Here is a 15,557-nt window from a genome sequence, read left to right on the forward strand (position 1 = left end):
AACAGATATATAAAAAAATTAATTTCTTCAATTCAGAAGGAGCTCTTGCAAATCAGTAAGAAAAAATAAAGAACCTAATAGAAAAAGTTGCAAAAGACACAACCCACATTTCAAGGTCACTATTAAAAATTAAGTTGTATAAACTTACAATTAAATAAATTATATTTAAACAAAGATAAATGCTCAACACACTTCAAGATAAGTTTTTCACTTAAAAAATATTTTATCATAGTAACATATAGAGACTCAAAATTTCCCATTTTAGCCCCTTTACATGCACAATTCAGCGGAGTTCTAACATGCACGATGTGCTGCCATCACCACCACCCGTCGCCACAGCCTGTCCATCCCCCCAACAGGAGCCCTGAACTCATTAGGCAATAAGTCCCCATTCCCCCTCCCCTGGCACCAGTAACCTTCAGTCCACTTTCTGTCCCTACAAATTTGCTTATTTTAGGTATCTCACGTAAGGGGAATCGTACTATACCCTTTTGCGTCTGCCTTCTTTCACTCACCGCATTGTCCTCAAGCTTCATCATGTTGTTGCATGAGTCAGGACTTCACTCCTTACAGCTGATAATACTCCACAGAGTGTATGCACCACATTTTGCTTATCCATGCATCTGTTGATGGATATTTGGCAATTGTGGGTAATGCTGCTATGAACACTGGTGTGCAAGTATCTGTTTGAGTCCCTGCTTTCAGTCCTTTGGGGTAGAAATCAGGAGCAGAGCTGCTGGGTCACCTGACAATGATGCCGATCAACAGCGGGGAGCTCTCTGCCCGATGCACAAATGACCGATTCCTGAGAACAGAGTTTCAGGGGGAGGAAGGGTTTACTGCTAAGCGTGAAGCAGGAGCTCAGATGGTCAAAAAATCTGTCTCCCTGAACTGCAGAAACTCTGGTAGTTCTATAGCATCAAAAGATGGGCAGATTCTAGGAGAATGAGCACAACGGCTCGAGATGACGAGGTTAGAGGTGATCTGACTATCGAGCACATGCACATCGATGACGTGCTCAGTCACAGCACGTTCGCAAGAAAACGGCGGCCTCAGTGTGATGACGGGTGTGATTTTTAGTGTTATAATGAGGTATGGATGACTTGCAGGTGAAAGTCTAAGCTACTGTGCACGTCAGGCAGGCCCATCGTGGTTAGATCCAGCTTCGGTTTTCAAGGTAACTTTGGACTTGGGGCGGGTTAGTTCTGGGCTGACCCAAGGCCCTTCATTAATAAACACGAGGGGCTGCCTTTAGTGATCGGGGACTCTAAAGTCGCAAAACTGGAAAAGTGGGTACAGGTGAGGGTCAGTCGAAAGGTTTTGCAATCACAAGGGCACAAGGTAAAGGCTTGTTACCTTGAGGCCATTATCAGAGCCGAGGCAGCTGGACTACGTTCAGAGATTTCAGGTTTTTCCCTTTGTCTGGTGGAAGATACCAGAAAGAAAGAGGGACATCTGCATAATGGCTTGGTCGTCACAATCGCCCCCTAGATCCTAGCTTCTCAGTTACAATAATTCTGTTTTGCTTCCTGGGGAGCCACCAAACCTCGTCCACAGCAGCTGCCGCATTCTACACTCCCGCCGCCGTGTCCAGGCGTCCTGTGTCTCTCAGCCTCTTCTTAGCAGTTCTGGCACATTGTACAGGCCTCTCTGCTCTTAAGGTGTTTCTGCTGTTGCGTCCACGTGATGGCGTACCTGCGGACATCAGCCACGGTGGGGGTCTTCACCCCACAGAAGGAGGCAAGGAAATCGGGCTTGACTCCTTGTTTTGTTGCAAAACTTCTCCAAGCAAACACCCAGGCCCACCGGGGTCCTTCTCCAGAATCGGCTCGAGACCCCTTCCTGTGGGCGGGGCTATGGTTTCTAGACACTTGAAACTCGGAATAAATCCTTCCAGGGTCAGGAAAACGAGAGAATAGCCCAGTTCACACAATGGCAGGGCTCTGTTTCCTTCAACAACGCCAGGCAGGTGAAGGCAAGGTCCCTGCTCCACCTCTGCTCCCGGAGCTGGCCCCACATCCAACCAGACACCTGCCGCGGCCCTCACAGCGGATAGAAAGGACTGCCACGGGCGCCACCGCACCTCACGGGATAAGGTCCCAGCCGGGCACCTGCACCCCGGCCATCCCTGTCCCAGTCCTCCCACCTGTGGGTGGGCCAGTGGCTCCCACCTCTCCCTGGAGGCACCTGGCTGCCTTCCTGCCAGCCCAGGGGTGCTGACCGACCTCGCACCTGCACCCACAGGGCCCGAGGGAGAGAGCAGCACAAAATCAAGCGGCCCAGCACTGGCCTCCCTGCAGGAGGAGTCAGCGGCCATCCTGGAGGGGTTGTGAATGGAAATAGCAGAAATTGTACCGCCTGAGCCACCCAGCGCAGGTCACCCATGCTGGGCTCTGGGCTCTCAGATCTGTCTCCCCACCCCCAGACGCCACCCTGCTCCCACCCCTGCACATCCTCCCAGAAACAGCCTTTGTGAATGTATGCAAACACGCAGGTACACATGCAGGCATACACATGCAGACACATGCATGCAGACACATCTGCACATGCATGCAGACACATGCAAGCATGCAGACACACACAAGCAGGCACACGCATGTAGACACACATGCACACATGCATGCAGACACACATGCAGGCACACACGTGTGCACATGCATGCAGACACACATGCAGACACGCAAAGCACACACACGCAGACACATGCAAACACGCGTGCATGCACGATGGCAGCCCCCACATGGCTCTGCACGTTGCCTCACTGCTCTGTCCAGGTTCCTGGTGCCACTGTAGCAATGCTGCAAACCACCGCCATCTGTTCCCTTGCCGTGAGGAAGCTGGAAGCCCACGATCCAGGTGCAGCCAAGCCGTGCTCCCCAGAGACCTCTAGGGGCGGCGCCGGCCTGGCCTCTCTGGGTCCCCAGGCTCCATGGTCGTGGCTGCAGCACTCCAGGCTCCACCTCGTCCCCATGGGACCCCTCTCTCCTGTCTGTCCGTCCTGCACCCAGATTTCCCTCTTCTTGTGGGGACACCAGCCGTGCCAGGCTAGCACCTGCCTCACCAAGTCTGGCCTCGGCCTGGCTACCTGCATCTTCCCAGCCCCTATTTCCAAATGGGGTCCTGCTCTCAGGGCAGGGTCTGGGGTTCAACGTGTGTCTCTGGGGGCAGTTCAGCCCGTGCAGCCCCTGATGAGGTGGCTGTGAGGTCCCTGCTGCATGGCCTCCTGCTGTCGGCCGGCTGCACTGCCCGGTGGCCCTTAGCTGCGGAGACCCGAGCTGGGCCCCTGATACAGGGAGCGGGTGCTGGGGACGGACCCCCGGGCACAGACCAAGAAGACCAAGCCACGGAGGGGGCTCCAGAGGGCAGCCGGAAGCAAGGAACAGCGATGACGGGTGCGGTCGCGTCTACTGCTTCGGGGGGGGGGGGGGGCGGCCGGTTGCTGAACCCTCGGCTCTCGGCGTTGCTCGGAGGGTACCGGCGGCGGGGGCTCTTTCCCGGAGGCGAGGGCGAGGCGGGGGACTTGGCCAGGTCCCTGGCGGTGGCGTGCAAGGTGTGGAGGGCGGCGAGAAGGGAAAGACAAGACACTCTTCCTCCAGTAGGGGTAGAACAAAAGGACAAAAAGGACTTTATTCAGGGGTGTAAAGCCAAGAGCGTTTATTAGGGGTGAGCACAGGTTATATAGGCTGGCATAGAGGGCGGGGGTTGTTACAAGCCAATGCTGAGGGGATAAAGGCTAGGATTGGTTCTGAGAGGGTGCGGAGGTTAGGATTGGTTCTAAGAGGGCGCGGAGGTTGTTTGAAAAGGGGCGGGAGTTGCTCTGGCAACGGTGTCTGGCAACAGTGTATGCGCACTGGTGGTGATGGGAGTTGCACTGGCAACGGGGAGTGTCCGGGCAAGATAAGGGGGTGGGGAAAAGGCGGTTCCCTCCGGCAAGCCTCCCCTAATGGTGGTATTTTGGGTGAGGAAATGGGGCCTGCCTCCGGCCTCACTTTCCCAGGCCTGGGGGGCTGTGGAGGGCGCTGTCGCCCGTGCCCACCACCCTCCCCAGGGGCGGATCCGGTCCCCTGGCCCAGGCCCGCCAAGTTGAAGCACGTAATCAGTATCCCGCAGACGGGGAGCAGTGGAGGGTGTGTGGGTGAGGCCACGGAGGACCGAGATGTCCCCTGACTGGGCCACCAGGAGGTCACAGCTACCCAGGGGGGAATGCCCATGGTGGGCTGTGGGACATGTTGCTGAGTCTGCAGGAGGGGCTGGCAAGCGAGCGAGGGGCTGGCCATTGCCATTGTTCTCACGTTCCAGGAGGGCTGAGGCCCGAGGGTGCCTGTCCCTGGGGGCTCAGACGTTGTTGCAGAAGGGGGTCCCAGGAGAGGAGGCCGGGCGGCCACAGCCCATGGCATCCACAGAAGTGGCCTTGGCAAGAGTTCGATCCCATGGGAGCTTCCAGGGCCCCCATCTCCCCCAGGAGGCAAAGTCCATTTCCCTCGTGTGGAAATGGGGCTGCCCCGGCAAGCGGGGTGGGAGTGACCCCGCGCGACTTTCAGGGCAGGTAGGAAGAGGCCACGGCGCCACCCCCGTCTGTCCTTGGAAGCTGGCCGCCATGTCGGGGGGATGCCCAGACCACAGGAGGGGCCCACACGGGTGTCCAGCTGGGGCAGTCAGCACCCACCACCTAGAGGGGCCATCCCACCAAGCCCTGATCCCGCGCAGGCAGAACCAACGGCGACTCTGGTGGGTTTTGAGTGCAGCTTTACTGAGGCGTAATCGGCACAGCGTGCAGTTCAGCCACCTAGAGCAAGGCATTCACTGAGGGTAGGACAGGGAAAACCGTGCACAGCACCACGATGCACTTCAGAACAGTCTCATCACCCCAACAGCTCCCTCGTGCCGTCGGCAGTCACCTGCCGCCAGCCCCAGCCCCGGCAGCCGGAGGCCTGTGTGCTCGCCTGTCCTGGGCACTTGGCCTGAGAGCAGTCCTGCAGTCCGTGGCCTTCCGTCCAGCCTCTGTCACCGTGGAGCGCGCGTGTCATGCTCCATCCGTTGTACCGCTGAGCCGCGTGGTCCGACCACCTTTTGTTTATCCCCAGCCAGTGGACATGTGGGTAGTTTCCATTCTTTGGCTCCTCTGACAAGTGGTGCCACAAGCAGCCGTGTGGACGTCGGGGTTTTGTTTCTCTCAGGAGGACCCCAGGAGCGAAACAGCTGGGTCCATATGATAGATCTGAAGAAGTTAATCTGTGAGGGAAACATCTTAAAATCTTTTTAAGACTTTAAGAAACTGTCGGCTCCTTTTTCCCAAGTGGCTGCTCCATTCCATTTCCCAGTCTCACCGGCGGTAAGAGCTGTTTCTCCACGTCCCGCTTGGCACCTGGCACGGTTTGTCTTTTCCATCTCAGCCGCCTGAAGGGACAGACACGGAATCTGATTGCGGTTTAATTTGCACTTCGCTGATGGCTAATGACATTGAGCGTCTTTTCTGTGAATCCTCTGCCCACCCCCAGGTCATAAGGAACGAGGGAGGTGGCTCCATGCATCTTGACGTGGCTCCCCGGGACCTTCTGCGTCCGGATTACGTCATCCACTTCCCGTCGGGTCTGGGCACTGGGCTCTGCCTTTCCAGCCTCCGCCGTGTGTGCTGCTTTGTTTCCGAGCAACCAAACACACAGTCAACAACACACACAGACGCTCGGAGGCGTGTTTGTGGAGCTGTAAGTGGCATGTGGCCTGGTGAGGCTTGGCCGTGGGAGGCAGAGAAAGACTACGAAGGAAAATAAAGAATCCCACCTCCACCGTCCTGAGAGGGCCACAGTTACGTCTGCTGCAGAGCTCTAGTCTTGTCCTGCGTATACACATACTTCTGTTTTTCTTGCAAAATCTGGACTGAAGTAGACATTCTATTTTTTTCACTTAATGTATAAGCATTTTGCTATATCCTTAAATATTTTTCTAGAGCACAGTTTTATGGCTACACCTCCATTTTCAAACACTTAGTGGCATCCCACTGAAAAGGTCAATTAGTCTTAAAACAGCAGTCAGAACTGTGGGAAGGAGAAGGTTACACCGTCATTATGGGTAGAATTTGGCTATATCCTGAGAAAATGCAAGAGAAAAAATGGAAAAAGTTCTAAAACTAGTCAGAGTTAAGAATGTCATGTTGTAAAATATAATGGGGCAATTGAGAAAAAAAAAACCAATAAAATAAATAAAATATGTAGCAGGGAAAGAGTCTATCCCCCAAACAACAAACAATAAAATCAAATACCTAGCAGCGTGGAGGCCTCTGGTTGTCCCACCCTCCAAAGGGACAGACCTCCCCGGCTGGGCTGGGCACAGCCTTCCCAGCTGCCACCAAACGCTGTAACTGAGTATAAAGAGATTTTTGAATGTCTGCAGGTTTCTCTGTGGGGAGACTGATGAAAACTGTCTGTGCCTTTCACGAAAGGCAATGGAGGAGTTCGGAAAACTGATTTTTAGGCTGCCTGGAAGAGTGAAGACGTGGCTGGGCTGGAGCAACCGCCACCGTCTTCTCGGCCGTGAGCCGCCGTCGGGGCACAGCCACCTCCCCCTCGCGTGGGGTTCTCCAACTTCGGACGACAGATGTGAAGCATCGCAGCCCCCGGCGCGCAGCGAGCGGTTAGTGTGCCTGTCAGCGCTGTTAGTAAACCTTGGACAAGACAATAAGTGGGTTATTCCAACAAAATGGCAACACCTGAGGTGTCCTCCGCGGCGACGGCGGTGAGAGGCCTGAGCCGTGGACCGGGGAGCCCGAGTGGCAGGAGCGCGGCCTCTTCTCACAGCGAGAACGTCGGGCCGAACCGCTCCTCACGCAAGACACCGACCCCAAGCCCGGGGACGTCGTAGTCAAACAGAAAAGCATCCGATACGACCAGGCCACCGCCGGGTGCCAGGGGCTTCTGAGCATAAACACAGAATGACACCACGAAGGATGGGCAGACAGGATTGTCTACTTGGAAATGGGAAATGTCTCCATAGCCCCGAATCCACCCCAGGCAAAGTAAAAGGAAAATGGGATGAAGATCTTCGCAGGCAAAAGTTGATAGGTTGGTACGCAAAAGCCTCCTGCGAATCAGTAGGAAATACATATGCAGAGGCACGAGAAGGGCTCCGGAACAGGACGTGCGAGTGCTTCCGTTTCTCCCTTCTGCTTTCGTGTGTTTTATGTTTCCTCTACAATGAACATGTATTAATTATGCAATAAAAATAATGGGAAGTAATGTCCTTTTCTGTAGTCAAACCACATCACAGAGCAGGCCTCCGTGCCGTGGGCAGAGGTGCTGGCTGGCGCGGGATGGGCAAAGGAGCCCCAGCGAGAAACTGAGCACAGTCTGTGCAAGGACATGCCGTGTAGAGGAACGTTCTTAGTATCAAAGGAAGTCATACAAACCTAAGAGACGGTCAAAAATCCTAAAGGAAATACGGTTAGAAGAGCCACAGGAGAGTCACAGAAGAGGAAATAAACACATTCGCCATCACCGGACCGGGCAATTGCAGGTTGAGACAAGATGTACATCTTACCCGTCGCCTAGCGCAGGCCTGAGATAACACAGGGTCCTGGCGTCTGGGTTTACCCCTGCTGGTTGCTGCCCCTTCTTGGTTGTTCTCAGTGCAGGTGAGGTGCAGGTGTGGAGGCTGGGGTGCTCCCGCCCCAGAAGGAGCAGCCCGATGCCGGGAGACTCGGCTTGGCCGGGTTCACACACATCCCACTGCATCCTGGAGGGGAAAACAGAAGTGTCCTCAGGGATACAGGTGCAAGTGCATGCATCACAGCAACATTTCAAACCACACTTCCATTCCTTTGGTCTACATGACTACCCTTACGCGAGTACTGCGTTGTTTTAATGCCTGTGGCTCTGCTGTAAGCTTTGAAATTGGGAAGTGTGAGTGCTCCAACTCTGTTCTCCTTCAAGATTGTTTTGGCCATTTGGGGCTCTTGCCATTCCTTATGTGTTTGAGGTTCAGCGTTTCTACTTCTGCCAAAAAAAAAAAAAAAAAAAAAGGAAAAGAAAGCTGCTGGGAGTTTGATAGGGAGTCCATTCATCATTTAGGTCTTGTTTAATTGCTTTTAGCATTGTTTTGAAGTTTTCAGTGTATGAGTCTTTCCCCTCCTTGATTAAATTTGTTCCTTGGTATTTTATTCTTTTAGATGCTGTGCTGGTTTGTATATATTATGTCCCCCAGAAAAGCCATGTTCTTTGATGCAATCTCGTGGGGACAGATTGATTAATCTTTTTGATTAGGGTGTGACCTTTTGATTGGATGTTTCTATGGAGATATGACCCACCCAACGGTGGGTGATGACTTTGGATAGTATCTATGTAGGTGTTACCCCACCCATTCAGGGTGGGTTTGAATTAAATCACTGGAGCCATATAAATGAGCTGACAGACAGAGGGAACTCAGTGCAGCTGAGAGTGACATTTTGAAGAGAAGCTGCAGCTGACAGAGACAGTTTGAAGATGGCCATTGGAAGCTGACACTGACATTTTGGAGATCGCCATTTTGAAATGCAACCTGGGAGCACGCAGATGCCAGCCACGTGCCTTCCCAGACAACAGAGGTTTTCCGGACATCAATGGCCTTTCTCCAGTGAAGGTACCCTATTGTTGATGCCTTACCTTGGACATTTTATGGCCTTAAGACTGTAACTTTGTAACCAAATAACCCCCCTTTGTAAAAGCCAGTTCATTTCTGGTGTTTTGCATGATGGCAGCATTAGCAAACCTGAACAGATGCTATTGTAAATGGAATTATCTTGATTTCCTTTCCAGAGTGTTCAGTACTGGTGTGTAGAAACCAACTTACTTCTGCATGATTCTCTCATATCCTTCAACTTTGCTGAAATTGTTTCTTAGTTCTAGTAGCTTTCTTGTGAATTCTTCAAGATTTTCTATATATAGGATCATGACATCTGTGAATAGGGATAATTTGACTTCTCCAATTTGAGGCCATTTATTTCTTTCTCCTGCCTGATTGCTCTGGCTAGAACCTTGTACAATGTTGAATAACAGTGGTGACAGTGGGTGTCCTTGTCTTGTTCCAGACCTTAGAGGGAAAGCTCTCAGTTTTTCAGCATTGAGTATGATACTTGCTGTGGGATTTTCATAAACACCCTGTATCATGTTGAGAAAGTTCACCTCTATTTCTAGTTTTCTGACTGTTTTTGTAATGAAAGGATGTCAGATTTTGTCAAATGCCTTTTCTACATCAATTGAGATGGTCGTTTTTTTCCCTTTTCATTTTATTAGTGTGGTGTATTATATTGTTTGATTTTCTTACATTGAACCTTCCTTGCCTTCCTGGGATAAATCTCACATGGTCATGACGTATGATCCTTTTATTATACTGTTGGCTTTGGTTTGCCGGCATTTTGTTGGGGGTTTTTGCATCTGTGTTCGTAAGGAATATTGGTTGGAACTTCCTCTCCTTGTGCCGTTTTTATCTGGCTTTGGTCTCAGGGTAATGCCGGCCTCATAGAATGAGACAGAAGTGACCTTTCCTCCATTTGTTGGAAGAATTTGAGAAGGATTGGTGTTAAATCTTCCTTAGGTGTTCGGTAGACCCACGTGAAACGATCTAGTCCTGGCCTTTGCGTTGCTGGGAGGTTTTTAATAACTGATTCGGTCTCTTTACTTGTCCCTAGTTCCAGTAGCAAAAAAACTCTCTTCTCCTGTATACCACCATTCCTCTCCCTTTATATTGCTGTTGTCTCAGATTACATCTTTATACACAGCATTAGTTAGGAAGTAATCCTTCCTCTTTTATTTTTTGGAAGAGTTTGAGAAGAATTGGTGTTAAATCATCTTTAAATGTTTGGTAGAATTCAGCAGTGAAACCATCTGATACCAGACTTTTCTTTGTTGGGGAGGTTTTTGATTACTGATTCAATCTCTTTAGTTGTTATAGGGTTGTTCCGGTTTACTAAAGCTGCCATCATGCAAAATATCAGAAATGGTTGGCTTCTATAAAGATTAGGTTACAACTTTACAGTTGGTTAAGGTTGGTTACAAATTTACAGTCCTAAGGCCATAAAAGTGTCCAAACTAATATCTAGAAGTAAATGCCTGAAACTACCAAACTCCAACCCAGCAGTCTGGACTCCTGAAGACAATTATATAATAATGTAGATTACAAGGGGTGACAGTGTGATTGTGAAGACCTTGTGGATCACACCCCCTTTAGCTAGTGTATGGATGAGTGGAGGAATGGGGATAAAAACTAAAGGACAAACGGGGTGGGATGGGGGGATGATTTGGGTGTTCTTTTTTTCACTTTTTTTTTTATTCTTGTTCTGGGTCTTTCTGATATAAGGAAAATGTTCAGAGATAGATTGTAGTGATGAACACATAACTATGTTATCATAGTGTGAACAGTGGATTGTATATCATGGATGATTGTATGGTGTGTGAATGTATTTCAATAAAACTGAATTTAATTTAAAAAAAAAAGTGTCCAAACGAAGGCACCAACAAGAGGGCACACTCACTGAAGAAAGGCTGGAGCACCCCTGTCAGCTGGGAAGCACGTGGCTGGCGTCTGCTGGTCCTTTGCTCCTGGGTTCTGTCTCAAAATGGCTTTCTCCAAAATGTCTCTGGGCTTTTGTCTCTCTTAGCTTCTCTCAGTTCTCTGCTTGGTTCTTCTCAGGCTTTTCTCTCTAAGCATCTGGGGGTCCTCTCTTAGCTTCTCTGGGGCAAACTCTGGGCTTTATCTCTTAGCTTAGCATCTCCAAACATCCTTCTGTCTGCATCTTCCAGCATCTCCAAGCGTCTGGGTCTGTATCGGCTCTTAGCTTCTCCCGGGGGCAAACTCTAGATTGTGTACCTTAACTTCTCTCCAAAATGTCTCTCTCAGCTTCTCTGAGCTCCTTCTCCCTGTGAGCTCTCTTAAAGGACTCCATCGATCTAATTAAGACCCACCCAGAATGGGTGGGGTCACACCTCCGTGGAAAGGATCCTATCAAAAGGTCTCACCCACAGTTGGTTGGGTCACATTTCCATGGAAAAGTTCAATCAAAAGTTTCCACCCAACAAAATTGGATTAAAAGATCATGGCTCTTCAGGGGTCCATCACAGTTTCTAACTGGCACCTGGGTCTACTGAGATTTTCTGTTTCTTCTTGGGTCACATTAAGTAACTTGTATTTCCTGGGATTTGTCCATTTCATCCAGATTCTTCAATTTTTTGGCATATAGTTCTTCATAGTACCCTCTCATGATCTTCTTCTGATTTGCTAATGCTGCCGTTTTGCAAAACACCAGAAATGGATTGGCTTTTATAAAGGGGGTTTATTTGGTTACAAAGTTACAGTCTTAAGGCCATGAAGTGTCCAAGGTAAGGCATCAACAACAGGATACCTTCATTTAAGGATGGCAAATGGTGTCTGAAAACCTGTTAGCTGGGAAGGCACGTGGCTGGCATCTGCTTGCTCCCAGGTTGTGTTTCAAAATGGCGTATTCCGGCTTTCAGGGGCAAGATGGTGACATAGAGAGGAGTGGAAGCTAAGTAGTCCCCCTGGAACAACTACAAAAAACCAGAAACTACTAGTAAATAATCCAGAATAACTGCGGGGGGACAAATGAGACCATCCACTCATTATATACCAACCTGAATTGGGAGGAATGCCTGAGAGCACAGCATAAAATCTGTAAGTAAAACCTGCGGAACCAAGTCGTGGGACCCCCTCCCCCATAGACCGAGCTGCAAAGCCTCGTGGTGCCAGAGAGACGCTCTCTCCCAGCAAGCGAATATAGCTCAGCTGAGCTCCAACTGGGGTTTTAAGAGGCGAGTGTGAACTTCTCACTACAGGTATGCATCCCCCAAAAAAAGACAGGCTTTGGGTGACGACTGACCTGGGAGAGCCAGAGGGTCACCTTGGACTGGGTCTGAAGGGGACTATCTGTTTCTTTTTCGGCTCAGTGGAGAAAGCCCCAGTCATTTTCAGTTTCCAGGGCTGTGACTCTGGGAAGGGTGGAGACAGCACAAGCAGAGAGAGAGACCACTGAAATGCTAATGTCCTCCACCTGGAGGCTCTGTCTTCTCTAGGAGGAAAGGGGTGGGGCCCTTTTCATTCAGAACCAGACCCCAGAGCCTGGGGGAACATGGCCATACCTCCTCACACCAGTCAAGAATTATAGGCTAACAGGCATCACCTGCTGGGCAGAAAAGCACAGTGACCCGAGGCATCAAAGGGTGGAGCAATTTTCTAAGACACACCCTCAGGGAAACCAGATACTGAATATTTCTTCCCTCTGGGACCTGATCCTGTTCTGGTCTGAGAAAACCTGATTTGGATAAGCAAGGAAACCATGCCTAGACAACAGAAAATTACAACCTACACTAAGAAAAACAAAGTTATGGCCCAGTCAAAGGAACAAACGTACCCTTCAACTGAGATACAGGAATTTAAACTAATGCTAAATCAAATCAAAAAGTTTAGAGAAGATATTGCAAAAGAGATAGAGGCTGTAAAGGAAACACTGGGCATATATACGGCAGAAATCAAAAGTTCAAAAAACCTACTAGTAGAATCTATGGAAATGAAAGGCACAACACAAGAGATGAAAGACACAATGGAAACATACAACAGCAGATCTCAAGAGGCAGAAGAAAACACTCAGGAACTGGAGAACGAAACACCTGAAAGCCTACACGCAAAGGAGCAGATGGAGAAAAGAATGAAAAAATATGAGCAACGTCTCCGGGAACTCAAGGATGAAACAAAGTACAATAATGTACGTATCATTGGTGTCCCAGAAGGAGAAGAGAAGGGAAAGGGGGCAGAAGCAATAATAGAGGAAATAATTAATGAAAATTTCCCATCTCTTATGAAAGACATAAAATTACAGATCCAAGAAGCGCAGCGTACTCCCAACAAAAGAGATCTGAATAGGCCTACGCCAAGATACTTAATAATCAGATTATCAAATGTCAAAGACAAAGAGAGAATCCTGAAAGCAGCAAGAGAAAAGCAATCCATTACATACAAAGGAAGCTTAATAAGACTATGTGTGGATCTCTCAGCAGAAACCATGGAGGCAAGAAGGAAGTGGTGTGATATATTTAAAATACTGAAAGAGAAAAACCTCCAACCAAGAATCCTGTATCCAGCAAAGCTGTCCTTCAAATATGAGGGAGAGCTCAAAATATTTTCTGACAAACAGACAATGAGAGACTTTGTGAACAAGACACCTGCCCTACAGGAAATACTAAAGGGAGCACTACAGGGTGATAGAAGACAGGAGTGAATGGTTTGGAACACAATTTTGGGAGATGGTAGCACAAAAATGTAAGTACACTGGACAAAGATAACTATGAATATGGTTGAGAGAGGAAGGTGGGGAGCATGTGAGACACCACAAGAAGGGAGGAAAGATAACGACTGGGACTGTGTAACTTGGTGAAATCTAGAATATTCAACAATTGTGACAAAATGTACAAATATGTTCTTTTATGAGGGAGAACAAGCAAATGTCAACCTTGCAAGGTGTTAAAAATGGGGAGGCATTGGGGGAGGGATGCAATCAGCATAAACTAGAGACTGTAACTAATAGAATCATTGTATTATGCTTCCTTTAATGTAACAAAGGTGATATACCAAGGTGAATGCAGATAAGAGGGGGAGATAGGGGAGGCATGTTAGACACTTGACATTGGTGGTATTGTCTGATTCTTTGTTCTACTTTGATTTAAGGTTATTTTTCCTTTGGCTGCTTCCTGGCTGTCATTTTTTTCCTCTTTCTTTTGCCTCTCTACCTTCTTTGACTCTCCCTCCTGCCTTGTGGAAGAAATGTAGATGTCCTTATATAGACAGTGGTGAAGGTGGTGAACACATAAATGTATGACCATGCAGAGAACCATCGATCATTTACTTGGGATGGAATGTATGGTGAGTGAACAAAACCATATTAAAAAAAAAATGGGTTGATGACAAAACCTCGAGGGCAATATACTGAGTGAAATAAGCCAGACACATTAGGACAATTATTGCAGGGTCTCACTGACAGGAACTAATTATAATATGTAAACTCATAGACATGAAATAAAAGGTACCAAGATATGGGATGAGGCTTAAGAATGGGGAGTGGTGCTTAGCATGAGCAGAATGTTCAATTAGGATGAACTTAAATGTTTGGAAATGAACAGGGGTGTTGGTAGCAAGATGTGAGAATAACTAACAGTGCTGAATGGTGTGTGAATGAGGTGGAAAGGGGAAGCTCAGAGTCATATATGTCACCAGAAGGAAAGTTGGAGATCAAAAGATGGGAATGTATAAAACTGAATCCTATGGTGGGCAATGTCCATGATCAACTGTACAAATACTAGAAATCGCTTCCATGAACCAGAACAAATGTATGACAATACAATTAGAGGTTAATAATAGAGGGGCATATGGGGAAGAAATATATACCTGTTGCAAACTATATACTACAGTTAGTAGTATTTCAACATTTTTTCATAAACAGTAACAAATGTGCTATACCAATACTACGAGTCAACAATTGAGGGGGGTTGGTTGGGGATAGGGAAGGATTAGAGTTTCCTTTTCTTTTTTTCTTTTTTCATCTTTCACTTTGTTTCTTGTCTGGAGTAGTGAAGAGTTTCTAAAAATTGAACAAAATTAAGTGTGATGGATGCACAGCCGTATGAGGGTACCCAGGGGCAAGTGATTGTATACTTTGGATCTTTGGATAATTGTTTGGTATCTGAACAATCTCAATAAAAATGGGAAAAAAAAATTAAAAAAAAAAGGCATTCTCCAAAATGTCAGTGTCAGCTTCCCATGGCCATCTTCAAAATGTGTCTCTCTGCTGCAGCTAGCAGTGAGCTCCTTCTGTCTGAGCTTTCATAGGGCTCCAGTGAATTAATCAAGGCCCACACTGAATGGGCAGGGCCACACCTCCATAGAAATCATCTAATCAGAGTCATCACCCACATTTGGGTGGGGCGCATCTCCATGGAAACATCCAATCAAAAGGTCACACCCTTAATCAAAAAGATTAATAAATCTTCCCCCACAAGATTGCATCAAAAACATGGCTTTTTCTGGGGGACATAATATATTCAAACCATGCATGATCCTTGTTATTTCTCTGAGGTTGTTAGTCAAGTCCCCACTTTAATTCCTGATTGTAGATAGTTGTGTGCTTGCTGTCTCTCTCCCTCTCTCTCTCTCTCTCTCTCTCTCTCTCTCTCTCTCTCTCTCTGTCAGTCTGGCTAATGGTTTGTTGGTTTTATGGATCTTTTAAGAAACCAACTTTTGGTTTTGTTGATTCTCTCTATTGTTTTTCTATTTCACTTGTCTCTGCTCTAATCTTTACTATTTCCTTCCCTCTACTAACTTTGGGTTTAGTTTGATCTTCTTGTTCTCGTGTCTTAATGTGTGAATTAGGGTGTTGATTTGTGATCTTTCTTCTTTTTTAACGTAGGCGTGAAAGTTATAAATTTCCCTCTGAGAACTGCCACTGCTGAAGTCGGGTGCAGGGTCCATATGTTTTGGTGTGTTGTGTTTTCATTTTCGTTCGTCTCATATATTTCCTCTTTTCT

The sequence above is a fragment of the Choloepus didactylus genome, chromosome 4 (genome assembly GCF_015220235.1).
Source record: "Choloepus didactylus isolate mChoDid1 chromosome 4, mChoDid1.pri, whole genome shotgun sequence".
NCBI lineage: Eukaryota > Metazoa > Chordata > Mammalia > Pilosa > Megalonychidae > Choloepus > Choloepus didactylus.